Source organism: Cydia strobilella, chromosome 4, assembly GCF_947568885.1.
Source record: "Cydia strobilella chromosome 4, ilCydStro3.1, whole genome shotgun sequence".
Classification (NCBI taxonomy): Eukaryota; Metazoa; Arthropoda; class Insecta; order Lepidoptera; family Tortricidae; genus Cydia; species Cydia strobilella.
In genome coordinates, this window is record NC_086044.1 from 18617522 (window position 1) to 18633230 (window position 15709).

Consider the following 15709-nt stretch of genomic DNA (forward strand, 5'->3'; position numbering starts at 1 on the left):
TAATCACAAGTCAACATCAACTAGGTAGTTCTAACGAAACGCGGTACAGTTCCTAAGAGACTAGCGCACTGTTCCACTGCTGGAAGTAGAATGACCTCTCGCCATTCTCGTGCCCCCTCTCATAGACTCCGTACAACGCCACAGATGGCGCTGGCGTTCCGCAGCAACTTCTGACGAGTCATGAGTACGGACTCATGACCATTTCAGTCATTTGACTATCCGTAAATCATGACTAGGATGCGACATATATATATATATATAGTGGATATATATATATATTTATCACATAACGATTGCTATAAAAAATGAAGGCACAATGTAAATAAAGGAATGAGAAATGCGTGGGAGGGTTATTTGCCAATATTCAGGGAGGTTAACTAACATAAGAACATAACCGATTGCATAAATCTAAGTATTACGACATAAATATCGACATCGTACGACTACTATCGAAAATTGCCCTTTAGCTTTCGTAATTTAGTAATTACAGTTGGGCAAAATGTAATCTACTAACGATTAACGACTAAAATTAACCACTAATCGCGTGCGATGATTAAAAGCGACGATTAATTAGTTTTAGTCGAAGAGTTTAGATTAACATTACTTACTTATTTACTTACTTACTTACTGCCATCTGCACAGACATCTTTATTTTGTTTATTTACGTACAAAAAATTTAAACTTTCAATCTAGATTTAATCGAAAATTTAGTCGATTAATGTTCAGATTAATTCAATTTCACTGGTATATTAGGTCGACTAAATTAATCGCGATTAAAATTTGACGATTCACTTTTTTAATCGATTAATTAGTCGAATAAAGAGGTAATCGATGAATGCCCATCTATGTTAGTAAACCATTAATTGCCTTTGATCAATTCCTCCTTCCCCTAAATTACTACCGTGCTCAGACAAAAACAGGCCTTAATGCTTTTTAGTAACGAACAGTAATTTTAGTTTGGTATACACAGTGGATTGTCTCTGCCATTAATTACAGTATTGTGCCATCGCTTGCATGCATTCACGAGTCACGAAACTAATGTACTCCGTAAAATAAAGCGGTTCAAAACGACTTTAACAGGGCTGGATGAGAACTATTTTGTTGAACTATCATGTTGAAGATCAGTGATAGCACAGTGGTGTATGAAAAGTTATTTGTGCAACAAGAGAGGAGTTGGTTTTTCTTGCGAGTGTTGATTTTGAGTCCCGAGTAAGCGAAAGATTGTATAATTGAATCACGTGCGAAGAAAGAATCTTGAGATGTAAAATAACTTTACTCTCGTGTTGAACATATAATTTTTCACCTCAGTAGTGACAAAATATTAAAGGTTAAAATGTATTTCGAATTACACTGAATACTACAAAAAAAAATGTAATAGAAGTATGAAGTGGCAGTTCATGGCCTTCACTAAATTAAAAAGCTACTTTGTTTCACTCCCTGGAGTGAGGAAAGTGCTACTTAGTGACGAAAGAAGGCTTATTCGAGCTGCTGAGGTGAAAAATAATAAACATTACAAGTAGTTGCGTTACAAATCTAATTCTATTAATTTTGCATGCCAATTGATTTAAAATCTGCAAAAACTTTTTTTAGTGTTAGACCAATAAAAATGTAAATAAAATAAAATGTACACCTACTTACAATTTGGCCGCAGAATGGAGTTTAGAGTACATTGGAAACCATAAACGGAAATTGCAATTTAAATTTTAAATTTAAAAGCCACATTGCTGTTTGCCCTTCACAGGGCGCGACGCTGATGTAAACAAGTAAATCATTAAAAAACCGGCCAAGTGCGAGTCGGACTCGCGCACGAAGGGTTCCGTACCATTACGGAAAAAACAGCAAAAAATCACGTTTGTTGTATGGGAGCCCCATTTAAATAATTATATTATTCTGTTTTTAGTATTTGTTGTTATAGCGGCAACAGAAATACATCATCTGTGAAAATTTCAACTGTCTAGCTATCACGGTTCATGAGATACAGCCTGGTGACAGACAGACAGACGGACAGACGGACGGACAGACGGACAGCGGAGTCTTAGTAATAGGGTCCCGTTTTTACCCTTTGCTTGCATGCTTTAGTTATTTCTACAGCTAAAAATTTGTTTGGAGTCCGTATAAGCTATAGTAAATTTTTGATGCGTCAGAAAAAAGACAAACAATCTTGACGTGTCTTTTTATTGAAAAATATTGTAATAAAGAATGTAATCTTTTACGATCGTATATATAATTTTGTAATTGTAACATATTTGCTGTGACTGATTTTTCAAAAGTGATTTTTAATAAAAAGACCCATCAAGATCGCTTACCTTCTTTCTAATGCTAAATAAACGAACTATAACTTTGCACCATATATATTACTTCGTAAAGACCGGCCTTACGAGCACTACGAATGGGGCCGATACATTTGAGTCAAAATCGCATTTAGTTACACCAGCGCGCTCAGTCGTATGGATAGGAGTCACCATTGATGTAAACAAAGTACTTATAATAGCGTATGCATACAATTCCGACCGATCACCGACGCCTTTTCACTGCGCAATAACACGACTGAGCGCGCTAGTGTAACTAAATGCGATTTTGACTCAAATGTATCGGCCCCATTCGTAGTGCTCGTAAAGCCGGTCTTTACGAAGTAATATATATGTCTATGCTTTGCACAGACTTGAATAGAACAAAGTGAGGAGTGTCAAATTAAAACGTCATATTTTTATAGTTTTTTTTTTTATTGCAAATTCCATGCAGAGTTAGCTTGGTCCGTCTATTTTTATGTTCGTATTAAACTCAAAAACCAAGTTATAAAGTGACCTAATACTAAATTCGTGACAATATTCATTTTACAAATCGCCTAATGTAGCGCAAAAGAAAAATGAAAACTGTCATTTAGTAAAGTTGGCAGATACCTATTATTGTTTTGGTTAGTTCGATACGCCACTAATGGGTAGCTATAATTCAGTTGTTATTCACGAATCGCATGTCGCGAAGGGTCTTTTATAAGCCACGGCACGTCCTTCCGGATTGTAACTATCGTAAGTCGCAGAGGGCCCTTTACACTATTTATTAATCTGTGCCTTTACAACGCGCGTCAAGTTCGACTATACGGTACGGTGTCACCTTGTAAGCGAACGAGGTAAGTCGAAACTTGTTATCAACACCATTATCCTTTGCACTCACCGTGACTAATGAAAAACGTGTTTTTAGTACATTTTCGGTTAATTAAGGCGCCTTTTAAAAATCACAGGTATGTAGAGTTGGTATGTAGGTATGGTTAAGCCCATTTAAATAAATTATAGCTTTTAGCTATACTATGGTAATCCTGCCAACAATAAAATCACCAACATTTGATTAAATAGGGCCCACTGGTAATGGGCAGTTAGGTATCTAAATTATCTACTTCTTTTTTATTTTCTTCTTTCTATAACTAGCTCTAAAACTGTGTTGAATTCGACACTGTCCAAGAAAATATTATGTCAATTCTCATTACTGTAGGTACTAATCATGATATTAGGAAGTAAGTTCTATAAAAATTGGAAATGTGCCCTCATAGAACGATTGCATTTACCGGTTGTTTCCGGTAAATATAAACTATTTTTAATTCCACAGAAGGTAAGTTTGTTAGTTCTTCCGCATAATGTAAACATCCCCTTTTCATTAGGGTTGGTAAGCCGGAACTTTTCAACTAGTTGCTCAGTCTGAAATCAACCCCCGCGGTAGCGCATCTTTTTAGCATTTCTTTAAGTGGCAATTTTAATTATTAATTAAATGTGTAGCAATAAACTGAGAAAAAACTAATAATTTCATGATATTCATTGATTTGGATTAATATCGTCTTAGGTAAGTTTCATTTAACATAAAACGGTACTTAATTGTTGTCATTTATGGTTTGCATATATAAGTCCCCGCGGCCGTGTAAATTTTCGAGTTTGAACGTGAAGTATAAAAAACGCTCTCACAGCTCGATACAAGGATAATACTTAACCTGCTTCAGTTTAAATATGTCTTTGATTGTATATTACGGCATTATGCCAGGCGGAGCCGGGACAACGCTGAAAGACTAGGATATTACGGCACTCCGGTGAGGACTGTACTAAGTGTAAGCGTGAAGAGGTAACAGACAAAAAGAGAGACCGTATTTTTTAATTTAAAATAATTATACTAGTGGGTTGAGCTGTAGACCTCGCGTTAAGCTTAGAAAATGTAAAAGTGAAAAATACCAAGTTAGTTGAGTCGTTATCACACTGAACTCACAATGGTCTTAAGCGCCAAAGACGCTATTGTCGCGTAAGTCCTGTATGGCAATTTCTGCATTTTGAAAAAGGTTCATAAACTGGATCGACAAAAAAAACTTAATCATAGAATCTAATCACAAAATTTCACTAGAATCGGTTAAGAACATCTGGAGAACAGAGGAGACATCCGGACATAGTACGAAAGCAAAATGCCCGAGTTAAAACGGAAAAATTAAAAGTAGGGATACGTTATATTAAGTCGTATGTATATATCATGTTAGCAGTCTGATGTTACTGCCTAAAACTACACAAAACATTCATAAAAATATTAAAAATCAACGAACGGATGTCATAAAATACTTCACAGGAAAATTATCCCTAATTTGATTATTTTTGTGGCCGGCAAGTCACGAATGTCACGATAGCGTGGAATCGCGTGTCATCCAATCCTAGCTTCGATATAGATATATCACTTCGCTACATATCTAACCTAGTCGTTAACTGAGTCGATTATTCTGATAGTGTAGTATCCGCAGCCCGCAGCGATACTATGTGATTTTCGAAAGGCCTGCAGCGGAAAGGAGTGATGGATTGTGGGGGTGCGGAAAAACTTAGCACAATATATTTTTACTGGTTCTGGGTTTCTCCTTGTGGAGCGTCCACTGATCGGCGCACGGGATCCCTTTTGGTTTTCTTTAATATTCTTATTACTAGCTTTTGCCCGCGACTTCGTCTGCGTGGAATTAGTAATTTGGGTACCTTAATTCTTAAACAAATCTGCTTTTTAAACCACCCTTTTTTCACTCTTAAATTGGTCCACACTATACATTTCCACCCCATTTTTTACACCCTTAAGGGATGATTTCGGGGATAAAAGTTGTTCTATATCCTTTCCCACAGCTCAAACTATCCCCATACCAAGTTTCATCTAAATCGGTTCAGCGGTTATTGATTCCCCATACAAATTTCCACCCCCTTGAGGGGTGAGTTCTGGGATAAAAAGTATCCTATGTCCTTCCCCGGGACTCAAACTATCTGTATACCAAATTTCAACTAAATCGGTTCAGCGGTTTAAGCGTGAAGAGGTAACACACAGACAGACAGACAGACAGACAGACTTTCGTATTTATAATATTAGTATGGATTAGTATGGATTTTGCATGCACGCAATCGTATTAGGTGAATTTTCTTTTTTTTTTGCTTGTATTTGAATACCCGACAAGGAGGTCAGAATAGATACTAATGAAAGGTTTTTATATGTGGCGCAAACTCAAACAGATTAAATGTTCTAATCGCGAGAGTAAAGCGGGAAAAAACGTCACTTAACAGGGGCAGCTCTCGCAGTTGCCATATCTGAATGTCCCTTTTAAATGGAACCGGGAAGATCATTAATTATTACTTATCATTAAGCACTGCGATGCACCACAACACACACAAAACAAAATGAACGATGTTGTAGCAACGGAAACTCAAATATTTACAAGTCCCATATATGACTCGGGCAAGGGCAGCATTCGTTCTGTCTTCTCATTTAATTGTCAAAAGGGCTACGTGTTGTCCTCAGCTGCTTTGCTCCGTGCACGCCTACGCCTCCCAAGGAACATCATCTGATTTGATTGTTCCGCGACTTCTGTGTACGGGAAAGTAATATATAATGATCATCGTATTTTAATATACATATACCTAATGAAATTAATGAATGATCTAATGATCTAGTTAGGTAGCCAGCAGTATAAAAAGTGGACAGTCTCGAAATAAATAAAAATCAGGTTTCAACTTTTTAGAATTACCCGAAAAGCATTCGAAACAAAATTAAAGAAAAAATGTATTTAAATTCACGATGCGCCAACAGTTTACTGCATTATGAAGATCATATCGTATTTCATAGCGGGCTTGCATGAATAATGCGAGCCCCGTACCGAAGCCAAAGTTATGGCGTTCCACCCCCCACCCAGCGCCCTGCAGTTCGTGCACGAGATACTTACGTAATTTATAATTATGTAAGTACAATATCGTCCTTGGTAAGTACCTAGATACACGTACAGCCATACACGTATCTAAGTTCATAGATAATGTAATAATAGATACCCAGGGGCGTATGGCGCCCGGGGCAGTCACCGAATTTGCGCCCCCTGACGACTGACAAAAGTTTCCCTGCTGCTGCCTTTTGCCCATTTTGACGCGCCCGGGGCATATGCCCCCTCTGCCCCCCCCCCCCCCCCTAGTTACGCCACTGTAGATACCTAGAGTCCTAAATTAATTTTATTTGAGTTTATGTCTAATGAACCTATTATTCTCCCACTGGAATTTTGGAAATAAACATAAAATTTAAATACCAGTGTGAGTAAGAGTTTCTAAGTAAATACACTATTTCTACCTATCTATAATGAATATAATGATTAAACTAACAGGTACTTTGATAAACATCGTAATGTAGCTATCTAATGCATGACAAATAGGGGTACCTACTGAAACTAGAAGCCGAATGCATCAGTCGGCTGTCAGCGATGAAACGATAACCGGCAAACAGTCGCGGCGCACGAAAACGGTTCACTACTTACAGGCATCATTAAAGCTCAGATGATCAGATGATCATGGTTCCGAAAACCAGTATGCTTTGGACTCAAGATCCGTAATGAATGTGCTCATTTTTGAATCCGATGACCAACCGAACTTCTGACGGTCGAAGATTGGTGGCAAACCACCATCTACATGGTTGGAAACCAATAAAATCAGCTTGATATCTTTGTTGGCAGACGTGCAGTAGGCCGAGCACATGATTGACGCGACAGTATCTCGCCGCGAGATAGACTACCCGTCTTTTACTAACTGTATGAATCACGTATGAATTAAAGGGGGACGGGTAGTCTATGTCGCAGCGAGATACTCTCGCGCCAATCATGTGCTAGCCCGGCAGAAGGGGCTGTAGATACATATAAGGCAGATGACGAGGAGATGGGCAAAATTAATTCGAATGACGAATAACGAATAAGAATAACAAATGTATTCGCGAATGACGAATAAAATTGTCGGATGACTATTCTTATTTTAATAAATTATTCGTCGAATGAATTGCCAATAATAATTGTTTAGTGGAATACCATATTAACTTTTCTCGATTTAGAAAGATTTGGCAACTGCAATGTGCAATGCACTGCAATGAAATAGTTACGGATAAATATTAATTAGGGCTGTGAAACAAACAACTGGTAAGAAAATTTGGTTTTCTCACTCTTTTTTTTCGTAGGAAGATCTAGGCCAGGCTAGAAAGTTACTAACTTTGTGTGCGAGTAGTTGATTGTTCACGCTAATCCTTTGTATACTACTTTGTGTCAGAACAAATATACAGCAAAATCGAGACATATTAAACGTGTTATTATTCGTGTTGTTTATTTGAGCCAAAAAAATTAATATTTTTCGTGGATTTATTCGAATGAAATAACGAATAAATCATTTGTCATTTGAAAAGCGGCGAATAAATCATCCGCGAATAAATCATTCGTTAATAAAAAATCGTGAATTATTGTTTATTCGAATGATTATTCCGATACAAATTTATTCGAATAATGCCCATCTCTGAACGGGATGAGCTGACAAGTAAGCAATTATTTTTTTCACGGAGTGGGCGAATGCATTCACGCACCATCCCCCCGGCCGCGGGAAGGCCATTGATGGGGGGGTGTGGGACTCGCCGCTCCTGTCCCCTCTCAACTGGCGAGAGAGGAGGGAGAACTTGGCCCTACCCACTAAACCCACTCCGGTTTTTCACCTTCTTTGCCGTTTGCGAGAGCCGCCGCGCCGTGGCGAAACCCGAGAGTGAGTGCAGAGTCCGCGCATGTTATCTGTGAAATGAGGAGCTGAGAAAGCGGGAAGGTGTGCGCTAGCGCTGGACACTTGGCATGGAGTAGAGAGAGAGGGGCAAGCGGGGATTAATTTTGTTTCCTCGATATTGGCGCGTGAAATCGCAATCAGCGATCATACTTATACTGGGTCGCTGTGACGAGTAATTGTCACTAGTCGGGAATACGGGACCAGAAGTGATTCCATTTGTTGCCGTCGACGCCGGATATTGGGAGTCGTTTAGGATTTGATTATTTTATAAAATATGTCATAATATAGTAGTAGTGTAGTAGTAAATCACTTTATTGTACAAAACAAAAATTGTTAACATGAAATTCATATTAATTTAGGTAATATATATGTCTGATTGGTGCGAGTCGAGTCAGGTGCGACTGATACGTAATTTCAAATGAACTTTTGAAAGATGTGACTCAATGACCCACTTTATGGATGAGGCATGAAACAAGGAAAGCAACATAGGTTACCTAATGCTTCAACATAATAGATAGGTAATATTTCTTAGAAAGACGGCTCACTACTCATTGCCTACAACTGCCAAGTTTTGGCACGCGAATCTACTGATAAGTAATAGTTACATGTTCTTTTGGTTAAACGCAAGATCATGAATCTACGAGTAACGTCTAAATAACAAGAAACAATACAGACAGTCAAAGTAGTTTACCGTATTATCACACAACAAATTCCAAATTCAAACGTTTCCCGTGATCGATTATGCTGATGTGTGCTACTCCAATGTCGTTCAAGCCTCCTTTAACAAACTGGATGTACTTCTCAACAACTAGACCTGTACCAATAACTTCTGAGGTTATAAGAATATTAATGTTGCTTATTTTTTATATATAGTTTCCAGACCATATACTAAACCTAAAAATAATATTTTGTGTCATCCTAGGTATTTGCTTAGGTAGAAATTTAGGTATTTCTTTTTTCAATCAGCATTCTGTAAAAAAAATATTCGAGACGAAATTCTTTGTTTCCCTGTAAAGGCAAAGTGGATTCTTACGTACACACGCATTTTGTGTCATTTTCATCCACGGGTATAATGGCATTTAATAAATACCTAATATTGATCCTAAAACGCCTAAAAAAATATTAGAGTCGGTAAGTGAAGTGTTGTACTTTACAGAACATTGTTATATGTTATTCAAACAAATCTGTGTCAAATTCATCCACCGCTTTTATTTAAAAAAATTTTTTTTCTAATTAACACCCTGTATCTGCCACAAAAAAAAATTCATGTTATTAAGTTTACGTCTACAATATTATATTACCACATTGAGACATCATTCATAATTTGGGTCATTTTGATCCACGGTTTTTTTACTATCTGGCAAAATAAAACTCAATTGAACAAGAAGGGCGTGCGCGGGGAAGGGTACCTACGCGGGTGGGGTGCTTATTATACTTGCCGCAATATCAGCTGGCGACTGAGATCTTAATACTATCTCCTTTACCCTTGTTAAGACCAACCAAGAGATGGCATTATGAGCTATCTCGCCACTTAGTTTTGCGATACAGTGTATTTATTTCATTCGGAGGCATAATTACATTGTCTTATCAATCTTACCGTAGTAGGTATATAAATATAATTAAAAATAAACTGTAGGCTGCACTCCTCATACTGACCAACATTTGTGACGTTCCTAATGAAAAGGTACCACTTTCTCTGACAGGTTATTTGTATAAAGATATAATCAAATTTCGTCTTTATGGTAAACGACAAAGTGGTACCTACCTTTTGATTGAGAATGTCACAACAGCGACTTAAAAATTACTTTTGTTTCGATTTTTAGTAGACTTTTTAAGTTTATTTTAAGACGCAATTTATTGTGATTTTTGTTATGTTTAAGCGTGGCAAGCAACATTAATTACATTGATGATGATGTTCATTAAATACAATATTTTTTCATACTATACTGAACTGTCACCCTATACATGAGAATGAACAGCGCCCTCTTGACAATGATCATATATTACTGGTCAGGCTTTAATATGTGTCATAATTTAGTAAAGTCCCCTTTGTGGATTCTAAGTTTCCGAGTTACAGCAGTTTAGTGAAAGCGTTTTTTTTTAATATAAATTAAGGGTTGAATAAAGAGGAAAGAAAATTTGATTATTTTTGCGCTACGACGCACGGTTTAGGAGATACAGCCCTATAAAGTTTTTTTTATTGTTTTTTTCTTTTTTACATTGTGTTTTTTGTATATTACTTTGGGGTTTCATAAAGGGGAACGAAAATTTAATTATTTTTGCGCTACGACGCATGGTTTAGGAGATCAAGCCCTATAAAAAAACTCTTTTTTTTTGCGTTTTTTTTTTGTATAAATTAATGGTTACATAAAGGGGACCGAAAAGTTGATTATTTTTGCGCTACGACGCACGGTTTAGGAGATACAGCCCTATATAGATTTTTTTCTTTTTCTTTTTTACGTTTCTAAATCTTAATTAAGGGCTTCTTAAGGGGAACGAAAATTTGATTATTTTTCGCTACCATGCACGGTTTAGGAGATACATCCCTAAAGTTTTTTTTGTTGTTTTTTTTTCTTTTTTTTGTCATTGCGTTTTTTGTTATTACTTTGGGGTTTCATAAAAGGGAACGAAAATTTTATTATTTTTGCGCTACGACGCACGGTTTAGGAGATACAGCCCTAAAATGATTTTTATCTCTTTTTCTTTTTTGCGTTTTTAAATCTTAATTAGGGGCTTCTTAAAGGGGAACGGATATTGATTATTTTTGCGCTACGATGCACGGTTTAGGAGATACAGCCCTATAAAGTTTTTTTGTTATTATTTTTTTCTTTCTTTTTCTTGTGTTTTTGTATATTATTTAGGGGCTTCATAAAGGGGAACGAAAATTTTATTATTTTTGCGCTACGACGCATGGTTTAGGAGATACAGCCCTATAAAGATTTTTTTTTTAAATTTTGCGTATTTTTAAATATAAATTATGGGTTGCATAAAGGGGAACGAAAATTTTATTGTTTTTGCGGTACCACGCACGGTTTAGGAGATACAGCTCTATAAAGTTTTTTTTCCTGGTTTTTTTTGTTTTTTTTTTTAAGTATTAATTACGGGTTTCTTAAAGGGGTTTTTTTAAATTATTTTTGCGCTACGACGCATGGTTTAAGAGATACAGCCCTATAAAGTTTTTTTTTTAAATTTTGCGTTTTTTTTTTTTAATATAAATTATGGGTTGCATAAAGGGGAACGAAAATTTTATTATTTTTGCGCCACCACGCACGGTTTAGGAGATATTATATCTATATATATATACTATATATAGCTATAATAGCTCTATAAAGTTTTTTTTCCTGGTTTTTTTTTAAGTTTTAATTAAGGGTTTCTTAAAGGGGAACGAAAATTTGATTATTTTTGTGCTACGATGCACGGTTTAGGAGATGCAGCCCTATAAAGATTTTTTTGTTGTTTTTTTTTTTCATTGTGTTTTTTGTATATTATTTTGGGGTTCCGTAAAGGGGAACGAAAATTTTGTTCTTTTTGCGCTACCACGCACGGTTTAGGAGATATAGCTCTATAAAGATTTTTTCCTGTTTTTTTTGTTTTTTTTTTTAAGTATTAATTAAGGGATCCTTAAAGGGGAACGAAAAATTGATTATTTTTGCGCTACGATGCACGATTTAGGATATGCAGCCCTATAAAGATTTTTTTTTTGTTTTTTTTTTCATTGTGTTTTTTTGTATATTACTTTGGGGTTCCGTAAAGGGGAACGAAAATTTTATTATTTTTGCGCTACGACGCACGGTTTAGGAGATACAGCCCTAAAATGATTTTTTTTCCACTTTCTTTTTTGCGTTTTTCAATCTAAATTAGGGGTTTCTTAAAGGGATTTTTTTTAATTATTTTTGCGCTACGATGCACGGTGTAGGAGATACAGCCCTATAAAGTTTTTTTGTTATTTTTTTTCTTTTTTTTCATTGTGTTTTTAGTATATTACTTTGGGGCTTCATAAAGGGGAACGAAATTTTTATTATTTTTGCGCCACCAAGCACGGTTTAGGAGATATTATATCTATATATATAGCAATAATAGCTCTATAAAGTTTTTTTCCTGGTTTTTTTTAAAGTTTTAATTAAGGATTTCTTAAGGGGAACGAAAATTTGATTATTTTTGTGCTACGATGCACGGTTTAGGAGATGCAGCCCTATAAAGATTTTTTCCTCTTTTTTTTTCTTTTTTGCGTTTTTAAATCTTAATTAAGGGCTTCTTAAAGGGAAGCGAAAATTTGATTATTTTTGCGCTACGATGCACGATATAGGAGATACAGCTAATACAGCCCTATAAAGATTTTATTTCTTTTTTTTTCATTGTATTTTTCATGTATTACTTTTGGGTTACATAAAGGGGAACGAAAATTTTATTATTTTTGCGCTACGACGCATGGTTTAGGAGATACAGTCCTATATATTTTTTTACAATGCATCGAAAAGTGCGTTTCCTACGGAGCCATGTCGTGCGGAAAGTACTGCTTTTCCGCACTAGTGCTTTTTGTTTTCAATTTTTTTTTACAGTACATATGTACATAGTTTCTCGCACTAGTGCGGAAAAGAGCACTTACCGTGCATATGTCGAAAGTTTAAAGGGCCATATGTACTGTAAAACGTACGATACACGTGCGAATAGGTAATTCGCAACTCGTGTCGATTTAAAACACTCCTTTTAATAATTAAACTTATTTGCCATGACATGTTTTTTTATTTACTCGCACAATGCATAGTAAAACATTGTATGATACACGTGCGTAAAGATGATATCCGCACTTGTTGCATAAATAGCAATTTTTTTTATCAAAGAATGAAAGAAAGTCACGGTATTTATAACCAAATTTTACTTTAGTGGTACCTTTTCCCTATCACTGTCACAAATGTATGTGGCGTTCACGTAAACGCGATATTTTTAAGATTTCCCTGCGCAATGTTGCCAGCTCGCTCGCAAATCAAACATGTACTTACAGTTCTTTTGCATAATGGTGACATTGTACAATATCTATGAGATTTAAATAGGTAAAAGATAATTCGACGCATTCTTTGCTTGCTTGTTGCTTGTTGTTGTGTTGTTTGCGTAACTTCTTTGAATAAGTTGCGTTAATTTGGCGCACAGGCGAAGTAAACATGCGTTGCGTACGGCAAGGTCACGCCGCGGCCCCACCCTGCACGGCCTCCGTTGCCCATTCAGACCGCCCGCTAGCTTCGTTTGAACGCAAATAATATTTTTGTAATATTTGTTTATGCAGTGGATGCAAGTGACACAAATTCATACATCTTATTTATCCCGCATTTCAAATTAATAAGATGTAAACTCTAATATCTTTAATATTCTTTTGTAACGGTGACAGCCTGTTACAACAAAATCATCAAATATCTTATGAAGCTATGCCTTAATAAGACACAAAATCATTTAATGGACCTATTTAAACGATTAAATTCGACCTAAGTAATTTTTTTTAACTCTAATTTTTTTTTGTGTCATTTAGAATATTATGACATAGTATCAGATTGCAGTGGACGTAATTGACACAAACTATGTTTTCACACTAAAAACACTATCCTAAATGCAACACAGTTACATGTTTTCTCTCGAATATTTTTTTCTCCAAGATAATTCAAAATAAAAAATAATTACCACAAAATAACAAATTACTAGAAAAGCAAATTATATATATGACACAAAACAAAATGTAAGATTTACATCTTAACAAAGTATTCATAAGCGAAAACAGAATTGACTTTAATATTTTTATAACCTAGGGGTCAAAATATAGCCAGCGGTACAGGTCTAAACGGTATTAGGTTCATAGGTTCATATTTGGCCTTCGGAAGTACGATCACATATCAGCTTATCGTAAGCAACTTGATTGGCTTCCCATTCGTGAGCGTAGATCTTTAAGACTGTTAAGTACTCTTCATTCTCTCCTTTTTGACCCTACTACACCTGAATATCTCAGATCCAAATTTAAATTTGTTACTGCTCACCCTGGTCGTGTTCTCTGTACCGCCCGTGGCCTTAAGCTTTCTATTCCCCCTCATGGTTCCAGTTTCCTGACCAACTCTTTCACTGTTCAGGCGATACGCCTATGGAACGACCTTCCACTAACCATCCGGAAAGACCAGAGTAAATTTACCTTTAAGCGCATGCTGCGTAAGCATTTATCTGCGAAATATAATGTTTCAGAGTTGGTACATGTATAATGTATGTATATATGTAGATATTTATGTAAGTATATCATATAAAGTATATGTTTAAGTTTATGAATTCATAGTATATTAATTAGTATTTATTTTGTAAATAGTAGGTATCGATTATACAACAACACAAGTGAGTCTAAACCGTAAAATGATTTAATGTTTAGCGATTATCGTTTTAATTTTTCGAGTATTAATCCTGCACCTAACAACCATCTCTTTTTAGCCCAGTTGTTGACTGGTAGAGAATGCCTTATGGCATTAAGTCCGCCATTTGTACTTATAATTTTATGTGCAATAAAGTTTAAATAAATAAATTAATTAAAATAAATATTTGACTACTAGTCAAATCAGTTTCTTTTTTCGAACTGTCAATTTTTTTATTATTATTTTACAGGACCTTTATACTGTTGTAAAGTTGCAAAATCATTTTGAGGGCCGATATCCTCAAAATGATTTTGCTACTATGGAATTTATATGAAACACTAGCATGTGACGTCACAATCAAATTACCCACTCTTTATAGTTGTATACTTATTTTAAAATATAAATTGTGTCTAAAAATAACTGTTGTCTACGTTTCTCTATTAATCTTCTGGTGCTTTATTTCATGCATGGTGTAAAATAATTTATTTTAAATACAGTCAAATACACTATAGTTGTTATGGGTGGAGATGGTCTCGATACTAACTGACGATGACAGCGGATCTATACTATCTATAGATACCTATGGCGTGGTGGGACAGCAAAAATCGATCAAATTGCTGAAATTGCGCTTGATGATAAGATACCGACAAGATGAAACGTCCTTCTAGCATATGGCATGTCCATGGTGACAGAAAGGTCAGAAAGTGTGTCAGTGTTTTATCACGTCATAAACGCGATGAAACTTATTATTTATTTATTAATAGATTTTAATTTTTTATTTATTTAATCTTTATTGCACAAAAGAAATACTTATCGTACAAAAGGTGGACTTAATGCAAAAAGCATTCTCTACCAGTCATCCTTAGGGCAAAGCAGAGAGATAGTGGGCGGTGCTACTACTACTAACAAAATATAATACGCAAAGCTAAATTAAAATTTAACATACATATGCAAGACCATCAAAATACATATACAATATATATACATATACCTAATATATACAATATAATATATAAATTATAAAACTAAAACTAAGAATCCTTTATTCTATCAGCAAAGAAAGCAAGTATAGATTTCTCAAAAGCGAACTTATTTGGGGCTTTTTTAATATTAAGGGGGAGTCGGTTCCAAAGGCGCGCGACCTGCACGCAGAACGAGTTTGACATGAAGCCAGTGTGATGTGGAGGGATAGATAAAGACATATTGCCAGAAGAGCGAAGCTGACGGTCGCTAGAAACGCCGTAGTATTGAAAGAGGGACTTGAGGTATACAGGA